Here is a 12,855-nt window from a genome sequence, read left to right on the forward strand (position 1 = left end):
AGGCAACATACCATCCGAGACTCCCGATCTGCCACAGATCCCCACAGATCATTTGACTGAAACGGTGCATCGAGGCAACGCAACGGAAAATAATAACTCAGTGCAGTATAAAGCGCTACAGTTGCAGCGAAAGTGCAGCGCACACCGACAATCGGATGCAAAGTCATACTGCCGTCGATTCTGAGATCAAATGCATACGATTTTATAGTCGGGGGCAAGCCAATAACGTTATAACGAGTGTGATTGCAGATGTCCGTAAGCACAAAATCTGTCCTGACAGATGTTATAAGCATTGTTTAATTTGTACTGTTTGACTTTTTTTAAAGGATTTTTTATCAGTTTCTGAGTGTTTATATGTGTCTACTTATCGTACAGTTACTTTTCTATTTTTAATTTTCCCTGTAAATGCCTGTATGAAAACAAATCTCAAGGCTGTATATGACGACATATAAATAGATTGATAATGATTTGCTTTGAACTCATAAATGCGAGCGCACAATGTTAAGATACAACGTGGAAATACTTATTGATTTATTGCGTAAATATACAAAATAGCAATATTTATAGCTTAGTCCTCATATTTATACCTCATGCTTAGTAGCAGATGAGGTATCAGACGATTGAAGGATATCTAATGATGATCCTCTGTTTATGAAACCCTAAATGTAAGCCAGGAAATTATTGCCCAGAGAGCCTGACATTAGAAGTGGAAAAGTGATTGGAATGTATTCAAAGGGACTAGATATATGAGCATTGGGATAGATCTGAACTGTACAGGAATTGTCAGCATAGTCACGCGGTCAAACCAATCTCCCAGCGTGTTTCGAGAAAATTACCAGGAAAGTTAATGAATGCAAGAGAGTGGATGCTGTCTGTATGGACTTTAGCATGGTGTTTAACATGGTACCGCATGGAAGGTTGCTCAGGAAGGTTCCGTCGTTTGGCATTCAGGATTAGGTCGTAAATTGGAGTAGGCTTTGGCTTTATGGGAGAACCTAGATAGTGGTAGTAGATGGAGAAATGTGACTAGTGGAGTACTGCAGGGATCAGTGTTGGGTCCTTTATCGTTTGTCATCGATATCAATGATCTGCATAATAATGTGGAAAAGCAAATGTGCGGATGACACCAAGACGAGGGTGTAGTAGACAGCGATAAAGGCTATCAAAGCTTGCTGCGGAATCTGGAATGCCGGAAAACGGCAGATAGAATTGAATGCAGACAAATGTGAGGTGTTGAACTTGGGTGAGACCATCCAAGTAGGTCTTACACAGTGCACGGCAGCACACTAAGGATTGTAGCAGGACAAAGGGATCGGGGATCCGTAATTCATTGAAGATGATGGCACAGGTACGTAGATGGGGTCGTAAAGAAAGCTTTTGGCACATTGGCCAACAATAAAAAAAAAGGTATGGAGTACAGGATACGTTAAAGTTATTTAGGGCGATGGTGAGGTCTAATCTGGAGTATTGTGGGTAGTTTTGATCACGTACCTACCGGAAAATGTAATAAGGTTGAAAGAGTATAGAACAACTTTACAAGATGTTACAGGGACTGGAAGAACTGAGTTAGATGGACAGATTGAAGAAGTTAGGAATTTATTCTTCAGAACGTAGAAGATGAGGAAAAATTTGATAGAGGTAAACAAAGATATGAGGTGAATAAATAGGGTAAATGCAAGTAGTCTGTTTCCAGCAAGGTTGGGTTCAACGACAACTAGAGATCATGGGTTAACGGTGAAGGGTAAAATGTTTAAGGGGAACATGATGGGACACATCTCCAACCAGAGAGTCGTGAGAGTGTGGAACGAACAGCTGGTGCAAGTGGCGCACGAGAACTAGTTTTAAACTTTTAAGATAAGTTTGCATAGGTACATGGATAGTAGGGGAATGTGTGGCTATCGTTCTAGTGCAGGTCGATGGGACAAGTTAGTTCAAATGGTTCGGCACAGACTAGATGGAACTTTTAGACTGAAGGGACTTTTCTGTGTTGTACTTTTACATCACACTATAATTTTAATACAGTCATAAAATTGGCAGAGATATAGACCCTTCGTCTTTCACGTCATTACAGCCAGCACTTTTAACCACATGACGATTTGATGCATTTTTGTTGGCTGAAGAAGAGCGAGACTTGCAGAGTAAATGACACGGCCCTAGTAAGTGCTCAACAACAAAGAGACGAATGGGGTACAGAGTAGCATACACTAAATGCTGGAGGAACTCAGCAGGCCAGCCAGCATTTTGTGCGTGTTGCTCGGATTTCCAGCATCTGCAGATATTCTCTTGTTTGTCATAGGGTACAGATATCCTGAACATTTCCCCAGAGTCCAGACGCCTTTTAGCCGAATGGTTAAGAACGCATTTGTCACGTTTTAATGGCCAGACACTGAGTCCAGAAGGTGGTATATTCGGTTACAACCCTTCAAGCCGTCGGTCAGCCAAGTGGAATATTGTGTACAGTTCTGGCGGCCCACCTGGAGGAGGAACATAATTACGCAGGTCAGGGTGCGCAAAAGACTAATGAGGATGTAATCGGAATTGCATCGATTGTGTTGGAGATGATGCAGTGGCTGCGACCTGTTCTTTTAACTGGTGCACCAGGCAGTGATAGGTTATCTTATCGAGGTACAATTGAAGCTTAGGTTGAAGTCATTAAAACTCATTGTTTAACCACTCCACAGACTTCATATTAGCAAACTATAGTTTTGGCAAGACGTTGAGGACATCTACTTCGTGCATGACACGAGTAATTTTTCCAACAATTGTTTACAGTCAGATTATTTTACTTTTAATTGACTATACCACAACTCCAGTTTACAAGCAAAATCAAAAGAAATCAGCCAAGACCTCAGAAAAAAAATCGTGGACCTACACAAGTCTGGTACATCCTTGGGAGCAATTTCCAAACGTCTGAAGGTAACACGTTCATCTGTACAAACAATAGTACATGGGAACCATGTACTATTACATAAACACCATGTGACCACACAGCCGTCATACTGCTCAGGAAGGAGACGCATTCTGTGTCCTGGAGATGAACGTACTTTGGCGCAAAAAGTGCAAATCAATCCCAGAACAACAGCAAAAGACCTTGTGAAGATGCTGGAGAAAACAGGTAGACTCTTATCTATATCCACAGAAAAACGATTCCTATATCGACGTAACCTGAAAGGCTGCTCAGCAAGGAAGAAGCCACTGCTCCAAAACCACGATAAAAAGTCAGACTACAGTTTGCAAGTGCATATGGGGACAAAGATCTTACTTTTTGGAGAAACGTCCTCTGGTCTGATGAAACTAAATTTGAACTGCTTGGCCATAATGTTATGTTTGGAGGAAAAAGGGTGAGGCTTGCAAGCCGAAGAACACCATCCCAACAGTGAAGGATAGGGGTGGCAGCATCACGTCGTGGGGGTGCTTTGCTGCAGGAGGGACAGGTGCACTTCACAAAATAGATGGCATAATGAGGAAGGAAAATTATGTGGGTATATTGAAGCAAAATCACAAGACATTAGCCAGGAAGTTAAAGCTCGATCTCAAATGGGTCTTCCAAATGGACAACGACCCCAAGCATACCTCCAGAGTTGTAACAAAATTGCTTAAGGACAACAAAGTCAAGGTATTGGAGTGGGCATCACAAAGACCTGACCTCAATCTGATAGAAAATTTGTGGGCAGATCTGAAAAAGCGTGTGCGAGCAAGGAGGCCTACACACCTGATTCAGTTACACCAGTTCTGTCTGGAGGAATGGAACAAAATTCCAGCAACTTATTGTGAGAACCTTGTGGAAGGCTATGCAAATCGTTTGACCCCAGTTAAACAATTTAAAGGCAATGCTGCTAAATACTAACAAAGTGTATGTAAACTTATAACCCACTGGGAATGTGATGAAAGAAATAAAAGCTGAAATAAATCATTCTCTCTACTATTATTCTGACATTTCCCATTGTCAAAATAAAGTAGTGATCCTAACTGACCTAAAACAGGGAATATTTTCTGGGATTAAATGTCAGGAATTGAGAAAAACTGAGTTGAAATGTATTTGGCTAAGGTTTATGTAAACTTCTGAATTCAACTGTATATTAAACAGTTATATTCAGATATAACTGATAAGGTAGAGAGTAAGTCTTCTTCCACAGGAAGGGGTGAAATATTTTCCACACAGAAGGCGTTGGGTATATGCAGTGTGCTTCAAGAGGTGAATGTGCGGCTGAAGAATTAAAGGCAGTGTTTCAGATTTGCGGGTCATTGGGATCTCTTTTCAGGAAGGTATGTCAGGTACAAAACGCGGTTCACACCTGAACACGAGGGGATCTAATATCCTTGGAGACGGATATGCTAGATCTTTTGTGGAGGGTTTAACATGTTTTGCCTGTGAGATTTCAACTAGAATGAAATGGCTGTGGATGGAACAGTTGGTACTCAACGTGTGAGACTGAAGAAGGCCAGACAGCTGATAGCGTAGAGCTGTAGTCAGTGGGATTAAAGTGTTACGGCGGGGGGTGGGGTGGGGGGTGGTAGGAGTTGGAAAAATCGATACCGTGATGAATACAGGGAGAGAGGTGTTGATTTGAATGAAAGCAGTATACGGAATAAGGTAAATGTTTGGCTTGCACAAGTAGAGATTATTAATTGTGACGTTGTGGGTATCGCTGAGTCGCGGCTGAAAGGACATCACATTTGGGTGCTTAACATCCAAGGGTACTCATTGTATCGATAGAATGCGTTGGTACGCAGTGGAGGCGGGGTGGCTCTGTTGGTATAAGCTAGAATCAAATCCTTAGAAAGAGATGGCATAGATGTAGAATTCTTGTGGGTGAAGTTTAAGAAGAGATTACGAAGACCCTGATGGGTGTTGTAGACAGACTTCCGAGCAATAGCCAGAATCTGGATTACGAATTACAAATGGAGATAGAAATGCCATGTTAAAAAGGTGATATTACGATAGTCATGGTGGAACTCAATAAGCAGGTAGATTGTGAAAATCCAATTAATCCTGAATCACGTGAGGAAATATGTAGAAAAAGTTCAAAAGCAAATTTGTAATCAAAGTACATATATGGCACCATATACAACCCCAAGATTCGTTTTCTTACTCAATAAATCCGTAGTAGAATAATAATCGTAATGGAATCGTAACGGAATCACTTTCGATACTGACGGTGCGGGATGACAACCGAGGAAACTCACAGCAGTCGGATCTCTGGCATTGAGGCTGGCTCTGTGACTCAGAGGGAGGTGGGGTGGGGAGGTGTGTGTGGCGAAGAGACGCACTGTGGTGATCCGGGATTCGTTCGTTAGGGGAGCAGAAAAGAAGTATTGTGGGCGAGGACGAGATTCCAGGATGATACGCTGCCTCACGGGCGCCAGTGTTCTGGTTATCTCGGCATCCCTCAGCATTCTCATTTGGACCGGAGAACCGCCAGTGCTCGTGGCACATGTAGATAGCAATGACATGAATAGGACGAGTTACGAGGTTCTGCACAGGGAGTTCAGGGCGTTAGGTGATAAGTTAAAGGGCACGACCTCCAGGATTATGATCTCAGGATTGCTACCGGTGCCACGTGCGAGTGAGACCATAACTAGGAAGATTATACATTTTAACACGTGGCTAAGGAGTTGGTGTATGAGGGAGGTCATACGAAATTTGAATCATTGGGCTCTCTTTCAGGGAAGGAGGGAACCACTGAGGAACGGAAGATTTAGACCTGAACTGCACGGGGCTAATATCCTAGCGGGAAGGTTCGCTAATGCTGCAGGGTGGGTATTAAAATAGAGTTGCAGGGAGGTAACGACCATAGTGCCAGAAGAGTTATTTGTGACAATGTAGAGGCAGATCATGATGAGACCTCAGAGAAAGTCTGGAATCAAAACGAACATTGCGATTAGTATTCTGAGCCGCGCTTATTTCAATATAGGAACAGGGATCAACATCTGTCATATGACTTTGCAGTCATTAATGAGAATTGGTTGCAGCAGGGGCATGACTGAAAGCTCAATATTTCGGGGTCTGTTGTTTTCGACACGACAGAATGGAAGAGATTAAAGGAGGAGGAGTGGAACTGAGAAATAAGCAAGGCGTAAACACTTTAATGGGGCTATATTACAGACAACCCAACAGTCCTATGGATTTAGAGGACCACATTTGTGAAGAGATGTTGGACTGTTGGAAGAAACATAAGGCTGTTTTCGTACATGATTTTGACTTCCGCATATTCACTGAGATTGCCATACTGTAAAATGGTTAGATGGGACAGAGTTTGTCAAATGTATTCAGGAAAGTTTCCGTTATCAGTACAAAGAAGTCTCAATGTAACAGCGTGTGCTACTGGATGCCATTAGGGAATGAGACAGGGCAAGTGACAGAAGTTAGTGTAGGGGAATTATTTGCATCTAGTGACAACAATGTCATTTTGTTCAACGTAAATATGAAAAAAAAGGTCTGAACCATGGGCTAACTTGGCGAAAGGTCAATTTTGATGGTTTCAGAAATAACCTGGCAAGTGTGGATTGGGACAGGCTATTTTCTGGCAACGGTGCACTTCAATAGCGACACTTAACAGTACAAAGCGTCTATGTTGCATTGCTTGTCCGAGAAAATCTTATGGCGGTTCTTTGGAAGGATAGATTAGAGAGCTCCTCTAGGGAGACTATTTGGGTGGAATTGTGGAATGGGAAAGGTGTAGTAACACTGATAGGAGTGTATTATAGGCCACCTAATGGGGAGCGTGAGTTGGAAGAGCAAATATGTAAGGAGATAGCAGATATTTGTAGTAAACACAAGGTGGTGATTGTGGGAGATTTTAATTTTCCACACGTAGACTGGGAAGCTCATTCTCTAAAAGGGCTGGATGGTTTAGAGTTTGTGAAATGTGTGCAGGATAGTTTTTTACAACAATACATAGAAGTGCCGACAAGAGATGGGGCAGTGTTGGATCTCCTGTTAGGGAATGCGATAGGTCAGCTGACAGATGTATGTGTTGGGGAGCATTCGGGTCCAGTGATCACAATAGCATTAGCTTCAATATAACTATGGAGAAGGACAGGACAGGACCTAGAGTTGAGATTTTTGATTGGAGAAAGGCTAACTTTGAGGAGATGCGAAGGGATTTAGAGAGAGTGGATTGGGTCAAGTTGTTTTATGGGAAGGATGTAATAGAGAAATAGAGGTCATTTAAGGGTGAAATTATGAGGGTACAGAATCTTTATGTTCCTGTTAGGTGGAAAGGAAAGGTTAAAGGTTTGAAAGCACCATGGCTTTCAAGGGATATTAGAAATTTGGTTCGGAAAAAGAGGGATGTCTACAATAGATATAGGCAGCATGGAGTAAAGGAATTGCTCGAGGAATATAAAGAATGTAAAAGGAATCTTAAGAAAGAGATTAGAAAAGCTAAAAGAAGATACGAGGTTGGTTTGGCAAATAAGGTGAAAGTAAATACGAAAGGTTTCTACAGTTATATTAAAAGCAAGAGGATAGTGAGGGATAAAATTGGCCCCTTAGAGAATCAGAGTGGTCAGCTATGTGTGGAGCCGAGGGAGATGGGAGAGATTTTGAACAATTTCTTCTCTTCGGTCCTCACTAAGGAGAAGGATATTGAATTGTGTAAGGTGTGGGAAACAAGTAAGGAAGTTATGGAACCTATGACAATTAAAGAGGTGGAAGTACTGGCGCTTTTAAAAAATTTAAAAGTGGATAAATCTCCGGGTCCTGACAGGATATTCCCCAGGACCTTGAGGGAAGTTTGTGTAGAAATAGCAGGAGCTCTGACGGAGATCTTTAAGATGTCATTAGAAACGGGGATTGTGCCGGAGGATTGGTGTATTGCTCATGTGGTTCCATTGTTTAAAAAGGATTCTAGAAGTAAGCCTAGCAATTATAGACCTGTCAGTTTGACATCAGTGGTGGGTAAATTAATGAAAGGTATTCTTAGAGATAGTATTAATAATTATCTGGATAGACAGGATCTGATTAGGAGTAGCCAGCGTGGAGTTGTGCGTGGAAGATCATGTTTGACAAACCTTATTGAATTTTTTGAAGAAGTTACGAGGAATGTTGACGAGGGTAAGGCAGTGGATGTAGTCTATATGGACTTCACCTAAGCCTTTGACAAAGTTCCACATGGAAGGTTAGTTAAGAAGGTTCAGTCGTTAGGTATTAATGCTAGAGTAATAAAATGGATTCAACAGTGGCTAGATGGGAGATGCCAGAGAGTAGTGGTGGATAATTGTTTATCGGGATGGAGGCCGGTGACTAGCGGGGTGCCTCAGGGATCTGTTTTGGGCCCAATGTTGTTTGTAATATACATAAATGATCTGGATGATGGGGTGGTAAATTGGATTAGGAAGTATGCCGATGATACTAAGGTAGGAGGTATTGTGGATAATGAAGTGGGTTTTCAAAGCTTGCAGGGAGATTTAAGCCGGTTAGAAGAATGGGCTGAACGTTGGCAGATGGAGTTTAATGCTGAGAAGTGTGAGGTTCTACATTTTGGCAGGAATAATCCAAATAGAACATACAAGGTAAATGGTAGGGAATTGAGGAATGCAGAGGAACAGAGAGATCTAGGAATAACAGTGCATAGTTCCCTGAAGGTGGAGTCTCATGTAGATAGGGTGGTGAAGAAGGCTTTTGGAACGCTGGCCTTTATAAATCAAAGCACTGAGCACAGAAGTTGGGATGTAATGTTAAAATTGTACAAGGCATTGGTAAGGCCAAATTTGGAATATTGTGCGCAGTTCTGGTCACCGAATTATAGGAAAGATATCAATAAATTAGAGAGAGTGCAGAGACGATTTACTAGGATGTTACCTGGGTTTCAGCACTTAAGTTACAGAGAAAGGTTCAACAAGTTAGGTCTCTATTCATTGGAGCGTAGAAGGTTGAGGGGAGATTTGATAGAGGTATTTAAAATTTTGAGAGGGATAGATAGATTTGACGTGAATAGGCTGTTTCCATTGAGAGTAGGGGAGATTCAAACAAGAGGACATGATTTGAGAGTTAGAGGGCAGAAGTTTAAGGGAAACACGAGGGGGTATTTCTTTACTCAGCCAGTGATAGCTGTGTGGAATGAGCTTCCTGTAGAAGTAGTAGAGGCCAGTTCAGTTGTGTCATTTATGGTAAAATTGGATAGGTATATGGACATGAAAGGAGCGGAGGGTTAAGGGGTGAGTGCGGGTAGGTGGGACTAGGTGAGATTAAGATTTCGGCACGGACTAGGAGGGCCGAGATGGCCTGTTTCCGTGCTGTGATTGTTATATGGTTATATGCTTTTCAGAATAAACGGTAAAGTTAGCAAGGATAGGAAACTTTGGTTTTCTAGAGATATTGAGGCCCTGAGGAAGAGAGGGAAAAAAAGGATTAAGAGAGAAAAAAAGGGGGTGCATAGCAGGTAGGAACAAATGAGGTGCCTATGGAGTGTAAAAAACGCAAGCGGACACAAGAAAGAAATCACGAGGTCTAAAAAAGGCATGAAGTGGTTCTAACGGACAAAGTAAAAGACAATCACAAGAACTTCTACAGTTGTGTTAAGAGCAAAAGTATTGCAAGGGACAAAATTGTACTCTGGAACACCAGAATTGTAATTTATCCCTGGACCGAATAACAGATGGGGGAGATCATATATATGTGGAAAATGTGTATGGAACCAGAGGGCACGGCAAAGGTACTTAATAATACTTTGCGAGGGAAGAGATTGCTGAGCCTCTGGCGATGAACTTTGCATCATCGATGAGGACGGGTGAAGTTCCAGTGGACTGGAGGGTTGCGGATGTTTTTCCCTTATTCAAGAAAGGCATTAAAGATAGCTTAGAAAATTATAGACCAGTGAGTCATACTTCAGTGGTTTGTAAGTCGATGGAGAAGATCCTGAGAAGCAGGATTTATGAACATTTGGAGAGGCATAATGTGATTAGGAATAGTCAGCATGAGTTTGTCAAAGGCAGGTCGTACCTTAAGAGCCTTATTGAATCTTTTGAGGATGTGACTAAACACATTGATGAAGGTAGAACCGTATATGTTGTGTATATGGATTTCAGCAAGACATTTGATAAGGTTCTCCATGCAAGGCTTATTGAGAAAGTAAGGAGGCATGGGATCCAAAAGAACATAGCTTTGTGGATCCAGAACTGGCTTGCCCACAGAAGGCAAAGTGTGGTTGTAGACAGGCCATATTCTGCATGGAGGTCGGTTAGCAGTGGTGTGCCTCGGGGATCTGTTCTGCGGCCCCTAATCTTTGTGATTTTTATAAATGACCAGGATGAGGAACGTAGGAATGGGTTAGTGATTTTGCTGAGGACACAAAGGTTGGGGGTGTTGTGGAGGGCTGTCAGAGGTTACAGCGGGACATTAATAGGATGCAAAACTGGGCTGAGAAGTGACAGATGGAGTTCCACCCAGATAAGTGTGAGGTGGTTCATTTTGGTAGGTCAAATATGATGGAAGAATATTGTATTAATGGTAAGACTCTTGGCAATGTGGAGGATCAGAGGGACCGTGGGGTCAGAGTCCATAGGACACTCAAAGCTACTACACAGGTTGACTCTGTGGTTAAGAAGGCGTATGGTGTATTGGTCTTCAACAATCGTGGAATTGAATTTAGGAGCAGAGAGGTAATGTTGCAGCTATATAAGATCCTGGTCAGACCCCACTTGGAGTACTGTACTCAATTCTGGTCGCCTCACTATAGGAAGGACGTGGAAACCATAGAAAGAGCGCAGAGAAGATTTACAAGGATGTTGTCTGGATTGGGGAGCATGCCTTATGAGTATAGTTTGAGTGAACTCGGCCTTTGCCCCTCAGAGCGACAGAGGATGAGTGGCGAACAATATAATGAGAGGCATTGGTCGTGTGGATAGTCAGAGTCTTTTTTACCAGGGCTGAAATTGCTAGCACGAAAGGGCACAATTTCAAGGTGCTTGGAAGCAGGTACAGAGAAGATGTCAGAGGTGATTTTACTCTGGAGAAGGTCACAGACTCTATGGAATGAGGTAAAATTCATCAAATTCATGTACCCTATACAGATTGAAAGGAGTTGGTGTTTGTTATCCTGCTATCCTGAGGTGGATAAAACTCCAGGGCCGAAAAGGTGTTTCCTCGGACCCTAAGGGAAGCAAGTGCAGAAATTGCCGGGGCCTTATTAGAAATATGTGAATCATCATTAGCGACAGAAGAGGTACCAAAAGATTGGAGGATAGATAATATTGTTCCGCTGTTTAAAAATAGCTCTAAACTTAATCCAAGAAATAATAGGCCAGTGAGTCTGACATCAGTTGTGGGAAAGTTATTGGAATGTATTCTAAAGAACTGGATATATAATATTTGGATGGACATGGACTGATTAGAGATGGTCAGCATGGCTTCGTGCGTGTTCAGTCATGTCTCACCAATCTTATAGTTTGTCGAGGTAGTTTCCAGGAAAGTGGATGTAGGAAAGGCAGATGTTGTTGTCTACATGGACTTTAGTAAGGCATTTGACAAATGCTGTGTCCTTTGTTGCTTGTCACCTATATCAATGATCTGAATGGTAATGTGGTTAACTGGATCAGCAAATAAATAGATGGCACCAAGATTAAGAGTTTAGTGGGCAGAGAGGAAGGCTGAAAAATGGCAGATTGTATTCAATGCAGACAAGTGCGAGGTTTTGTACTTTCGTAGGACCAACCAGGGTAGGGCCTACACAATGAAAGGTAGGGCACTGAGGAGTGTAGTAAGATCAAAGGGACCTGGGAATAAAGGTCCATAATTCGTGGAAAGCAGTGTCACCAGTAGGGTCGTAAAGAATGTTTTTTTACACATTAGCCTTCACGTATCAAAGCATTGAACACAGGATATGAGATGTTATGTTGAAGTTCTATAAGACATTGGTGAGGCCTATTATGGGGTGCTGTTTGGCTACCTACCTACAGGAAGGATGTAAACAAGGTTGAAATAGTTAAGAGAAAATTTACAAGGATGATGCTGGATCTGCAGGAACTGAGTAAAGAGGAAAGATTGAATAGGTTAGGGCTGTATTCTTTAAGACGTAGAAGATTGAGAAGAGATTTGATAGAGGTATCTAAATTTTGAAGGGTATAGTTAGGGTAAATGCAAGCAGGCATCTTACACTGAGGTTGGGTGGGACTACAACCAGAGGTCATAGGATGAGGGTGAAAGGTGAGAAGTTAAGGGGAACATGAAGGGAAACTTTTGCACTCAGAGGGCTGTGAGAATGTTGCATTGTGCATGGGAGAGTGGTGCACGGGAGCTCGAGGTAAACGTTTGAGAGAAGCTTGGATAGGTACATGGATGGTACATGGGAGTAGGTCGTTTAAATCGTTTCGGCATGCACTGGTTCGGCCAAAGATCCTGCTTCGGTGTACTCCTGCTGAGGTTGATAATCTGCTTCTTGGTCTTTTTGACATTGAGTGAGAGATTATTGCTATTGCACCACTCATCCCGATTTTCAATCTCTCTTCTATATGCTGATTCGTCACTACCTTAGATTCGGTCAGAACAGGGCTGTCGTCATCAAATTTAAATATGATATTGGAGCTGTTACTATCCTCACACTCGTATGTTTAAAATAAATACGAGCATGGAGCTAAAACGCAGTTTTGTTTTGCACCTGTGCTGGTGGACGAGATGTTGCCAATCCGAGCTGTCTGCGGTCTACAAGAGAGGAACTCGAGTATTCCACTGAACATAGAGGAATTTAGGCTAAGGCCTTGAAGCTTGTTCATTAGTTTTAAGTGGGTGATAGTATAGACTGCCGTGCAGGAGTGGATAAAGAACATCCTAATGTATGCATTCTTTCTGCCCAAATGTTCCAGGGATGAGTGAAGAGCCAATGAAATGGTATCTGCTGTGGACTTGTTCCGATA

Source organism: Hypanus sabinus, chromosome 15 (assembly GCF_030144855.1).
Source record: "Hypanus sabinus isolate sHypSab1 chromosome 15, sHypSab1.hap1, whole genome shotgun sequence".
Taxonomy (NCBI): Eukaryota; Metazoa; Chordata; class Chondrichthyes; order Myliobatiformes; family Dasyatidae; genus Hypanus; species Hypanus sabinus.